Source organism: Peromyscus eremicus, chromosome 6, assembly GCF_949786415.1.
Source record: "Peromyscus eremicus chromosome 6, PerEre_H2_v1, whole genome shotgun sequence".
NCBI classification, from domain to species: domain Eukaryota; kingdom Metazoa; phylum Chordata; class Mammalia; order Rodentia; family Cricetidae; genus Peromyscus; species Peromyscus eremicus.
In genome coordinates, this window is record NC_081421.1 from 30,282,759 (window position 1) to 30,288,364 (window position 5,606).

The 5,606-nt window shown below is 44.6% G+C and overlaps 1 pseudogene; it reads right to left on the reverse strand.

Moving 5' to 3' along the window:
- Window positions 1-1,470: 1,470 nt before the first annotated feature.
- Window positions 1,471-2,306, reverse strand: LOC131912392 (gamma-aminobutyric acid receptor-associated protein-like 2; annotated as a pseudogene).
- Between the last annotated feature and the right edge of the window lie 3,300 nt (window positions 2,307-5,606).

Consider the following 5,606-nt stretch of genomic DNA (forward strand, 5'->3'; position numbering starts at 1 on the left):
CTGCAACTACCCAGGCCCAGAACCAGGGTTATGAATTGGCTCACCCCAACATCCACCCCATCTATGATCTGCTGGAACACAAGAAGGAGCTGGTCCTGCAGACCCAAAGCTGCAGGATCTCCACAACACAGGGCAGCAACACGATATCCAAGAGGAGTCCCAATGAGGGCCCAGCACCCATAGGGTGATAGAAACCAGAGACCTTAAGCCAGACCAATGACTCTTTGCAATGCACACTTGCAAGTAAAGATAAATGGACAAAAGGATACAGTCTGTCACGTTACACATTACAACTTTCATGACAAGATTTTTCTTTTCTTTTTTCTTCTCTTAAATTTTATTTCATTTTATTTTGGCAGGAAGTGTGCAAGGGCAAAGGATAGATACAAAGGGACGGAGTGATGAATGGGATGGAGATGCACGATGTGAAAGACACAAAGAATAATAAAAAGGAGGTTTAAAAACATCCCTAACTTGCACATCAGAAGCCCTTTAGGCAGGCAGTGTGGCCCCTGCTGTAAGGGGATGTGGCGGCAGTCACACGGAGGCTGCTCTGAGCCTCACTTTCTCAAGTGTCACGCTTAAGTGTGCTGGGGTTTGCTTCCCTTTTACAGCTAAGACGGCCATCCTTCCTTCATTTCTTCCTCCCTCCCTCTGTTCATTGCGCTCTCTCTCTCTCTCTCTCTCTCTCTCTCTCTCTCTCTCTCTCTCTCTCTCTCTCTCTCAGGCAGGGTCTCATCTAGCCCAGGCTAGCCTCAAAGTTGCTATGTAGTCAAGACTATCCTTGAAATCTTGATTCTTTTGTCTCCACCTCCCAAGTGCTGAAACTATAGGCATTGGCCACACTCCTGGCAACGTTGTGTGTGTGTGTGTGTGTGTGTGTGTGTGTGTGTGTCTGTGCGTGTGTGTGTGTGTGTGTGTGTGTGTCTGTGCGTGTGTGTGTGTGTGTGTGTGTGTGTGTGTGTCTGTGTGTGTGTCTGTGTGTGTGCGTGTGTGTGTGTGTGTGTCTGTGTCTGTGCGTGTGCGTATGTGTGTGTGTGTGTCTGTGTCTGTGCGTGTGCGTGTGCGTGTGTGTGTGTGTGTGTGTGTGTACATGCAAATTCGCATGCATGTGTATTGCTGTGTTCATGTGGGGGGTGTGTATATACATATATGGTACACATATGTCTTGGTGCACATGGAGGCTACAGGACAACCTCAGGTGGTGTTCCTCAGGTGCCAAACACTTTAATTTTTGAGACAGGGTTGTCACTGGCCTGGAGCTCACCAGATTCACAGTTAAGAGGTCTGGCCAGCAAGCCTCAGGAATCTGCATGGCTCTATCTTCCACACCCATTTTTTTTGCCTTTATAAGAGTTTTATTGTTAATTATTTACCTTAATAGTCTCAGAAAGAAGAACAGATTAGCTCAGTCCAACATGATTTGCAGTTGGCAAAATGTAGCAAAGCAAGTGTGTTCTGATTGCTAAGGATTTAATTTTGGTGCTTTTGATACTTAGCTATCTAACACTTGGAACATAATCCAGAACAATGCATCACCCCCTCCTTTTCACTTGAATACCACACCTACCTCCCTTCATTATGGAAATATCTTCATTAAATATGATTCCCAGAAGGTGGGTTCCCTGGAGCATATAGCCATGAGGACAGTGCACAAAAGAAAACTGAAAATAAAACTCTGTATAATTTCCTAATCGAAGGAAATAAAACCTTCCAATATATTAAGAAATAAATCCAGTTACAAATGCACTAATAGGTCTGTGTGAAGAAGCTCTGGTAGAGTAACTGAAAACAGCCAGTTATTTACAAGATACACAAGCAGGAACGGTGCACCTAGCAAGCACTGGCCCTCAGAAGCCAAAAGTGTTCTCTCTGCTGTAACAGGCCACATACAAGAATCCATCTTCATCTTTTTCCTTCTCGTAGTTAGGCTGGACTGTGGGACACTCTTGTCCACAAACAAGAAGATGGCCTTCTCAGAAGGAAGCTGGATCCTTTTCCTGATGATCCACATAAACTGGGCCACAGTGATGTCAGAGGGAACCACATACTTCCTTTTGTCAATGTCAACAATCTGAGAGCCTGAGACTTTTTCCACGATCACCGGAACCCGGTCGGGGTACTTCGCTCTGATCTTTGCGGATTCCACGTGTCTATGTTCCAGCGAGTGGTCCTCCTTAAACATCCACTTCATGGCGGCGGGAAGCGACAGAGGTGGCTCTCTGAGCCGCGGACTTCAGAAGCGACCACCACAACAACAACGGAGAGGGAGGCAGCAGCAACGACTCCACACGCATATGTTTTCAACATGGATTCTGAGCTTGACCTTAGGTATGACTGGCAAGCACTTTACCTACTGAACCATTCACCAGCTCCCCAAGATATAATTCTTTCTTCTTGCGTAGTTTTATCTTATCTCTGGACTGAGGGGAAAGCAGCCTATAATTACAAAACAACCCTAGAGGCAGCAGGAAGAGTAACATCACTGCTGGCGAGTCTGTCAGGGTAATTGGTGGCCAATTCTTCTTGGAGGCTCGTCTGCTCAAAGGCATGATCTTCATCATCCCCAAAGAGACATGATGACTAGGATTAGAGAAAGTTTGTGTTCATAGTGACTCGTCGTCGTCGTCCAAGAGAGATGAGATGCTCAAGTGAGACAAATGGAATGGGAAGCACCGGAGTACATTCAAATGTCCAGCATATGCAGTAAAGAAAGAACCTACCGACCCAACACGCGACCCAACACGTGGCTGGAGCTGGAATCTCGGCGTGCTGCGAAAGATGGAAATCTTCAGTGAAGTATTTTCAGGGTTAGAGTGTCATGTGAACATCAGGCTCATTATCTCATTAATTGAATGAACAATTTGTTAGCCTAGCCTGAAAAAGGAAGAATCTTGGCCTCAGAGGTGAAGCAATTTAACTTCATTTGGGGATGGCAGCAAGACACCACTTAATTCTATAAAGAAAATTTAGGCTCTGCCCAACCAGTTCTAGCTTGATTGATATTTGCATTTGTAGACTTTGTGGATAAGTCCCCTAGCAACCCCCACTCCCAATTTTTCCTGGATGCAGCCCCGGCAGCCAGCCACACGCAAGGTCACTGGTGGTAAGTCCCTTGGCCCTATTCCACCTGCCCGGTACTTTGCCCAAGAAACTACTCACATGGTCTCAGTGTTTAGACACTTAGCCCCACTCTTCAGCTTGTTCCAAGACTTCATCCAAGCACCCACAAAGCCGTCCCAACCCTAGCAATGCCCTGGTAGCCACTGAAACAGAATCATGCCAGCCTCCCTACTCACAAACCAACACCGAGGGTCTGAACAACTGAGTTCAGATACTTTCCTACCTGATCTGAAACCAGCCAGGACAGTTCAATAGTGAAAACAGAACCAAAACTGCCCACATAGTACAGGTGGTCTAGAAACTCTTAACAAACACACAACCGAAGGCCCAACTCCAAACACCAAGGCCACAATGGAAACCACAGCAATATGAAAGCAAGATAGAATGTCCCCCACAAACATCGCCATCCCTACAGCGATGTTCTCCAACAGGAATAACCCAGATGACTCTCTAGGCTGTTTAAAAGAACAATTATGAACCTGTTCAAAGAGTTCAGGGAGTCTAAAGAAGAAACGAACACCTGAACGAACCTAAAGACGGCAGGAATAAACTTAATCAGTCTTGATTAAGTTCAAGGAAACACAAATTACTGAATGAAACAATGAAGACAATTAGGGACATGAAAAGTGAATTCAATGAAGATACGGAAATACTGAAGAGAACATAGGCTGACATGAAGATGGAAATGAAAATTTAAACAATTCAATAAAATAATTCAGTGGAAAGACAACAGTGTGGATCACATAGAAGACAAAATACCAGGACTTGAAGACAAATAGAACAGCTGGTCACTTAATGAAATTAAACTTGGAGATATCCAAACCTACACATCAGGGGCATAGGAGAGGAATCCCAGAGCAAAGACAGATCTTCAACAGACTCATAGGAGAAATTTTCTCAAAACTAAGGCAGGTGATGCCCTTCCAGATAACAAGAAGCATACAGAACACCAAAAAGACGGGACTAGCAAAGAAACTCCTCACATAATCGTAGGTAAATCAAGGAATAAACAGAACAAAGAGAGAGTATTACAAGATTCAAGACAGCCGGGCGGTGGTGGCGCACGCCTTTAATCCCAGCACTCGGGAGGCAGAGCCAGGTAGATCTCTGTGAGTTCGAGGCTAGCCTGGTCTCCAAAGCGAGTTCCAGGAAAGGCGCAAAGCTACACAGAGAAACCCTGTCTCGAAAAACCAAAAAAAAAAAAAAAAAAAAAAAAAAAAACAAGATTCAAGACAGATCACATATAATGATAAGCCAATTAGAATAAGAGCAGCCTTCCCAACAGAAGCTTTAAAAGCCAGAAGAGCCTAGGGGTTGGTGGGGATGTATTTCAAGGCCTAAAGACCACAGATGCTAACCTGGACTCCTTTATCTAGCAAAATTATCTACCATAGTTGAAGAGAAAAAACAACTGCTCATGCTAATAAACAGGCCAAAGGACTTCATGGCTACCAGTCCAGCCCTACTGAGAATACTGGAAGCAACACTCAGAACAGAAGAATGAGCATAGCCAAGACACTATAGGAAGAAAATAAATGACCCTATGATAACTGGTGCACAAGAACACTAACCACACAAAGGTAAAAGCAGAGTGTGTGACTTGGAGTATCTATAGAAGCCAAGAAAGCAGAAGGGACCACCGGTGGGCAGAGGAGCGGGGAGAGCTTAATGGAGGTGGGGAGTTGAATACAGGCGGTGTGGAGAGGGAAAGGGGGTACGGGTAGGGCAGTTAAGTGGGGAAGGGAATAAGAGAGTGGAACATCGGGCAAGGTGGAAAGAGGGATACATTAAGGATATGTGGAAAAGCCATATGGAAATCTACTATTTTATTAAAAAATAGTTTAATCAGAATTACCCCATCTGGGGTATAATGCTCCTCCCAGAAACCATCTACTATCAACCAAAAAGCCCAGCATCAGATATAGGCTACTTCCTTTTGAGTTCTTCAGCAGTCGGGTCCAAAAGGCCCCCGTGGGAGCAGCACTATTAGGAATTGTGACTTTGTTGGAGTAGATGTGGCCTTGTTAGAGGAAGTATATCACTGTGGAGGCTGGCTTTGAGGTCTCATACATGCTCAAGATACTGCCCAGTGCCTCAGACTACTTCCTGTTGCTTTCTGATCAAGATGTAGGACACTCAGCTATTTCTCCAGCATCATGTCTGCTTGCACACCACCATGACACACCATGATGATAACGGACTAAACATCTGAAAATGTAAACCAGACCCAATTAAATGTTTTTCCTTTATGAGAGTTGCCATGGTCATGGTGTCTCTTCACAGCAATAGAAATCCTAACCAAGACAGTTTCCCAAACAATACATATTGTCATTGCACTTTATTGCTCAACAGAACCTGTGGGTACCCTATTAGTGAAGACACCAAACATTTTGGTCACAGGAGTTGGAGAAATCAAGCTAGTACTGAACTAGAACCACATTCCATAATGACTGCTTTTCATAGAATTGCAAAATGCTCATCTT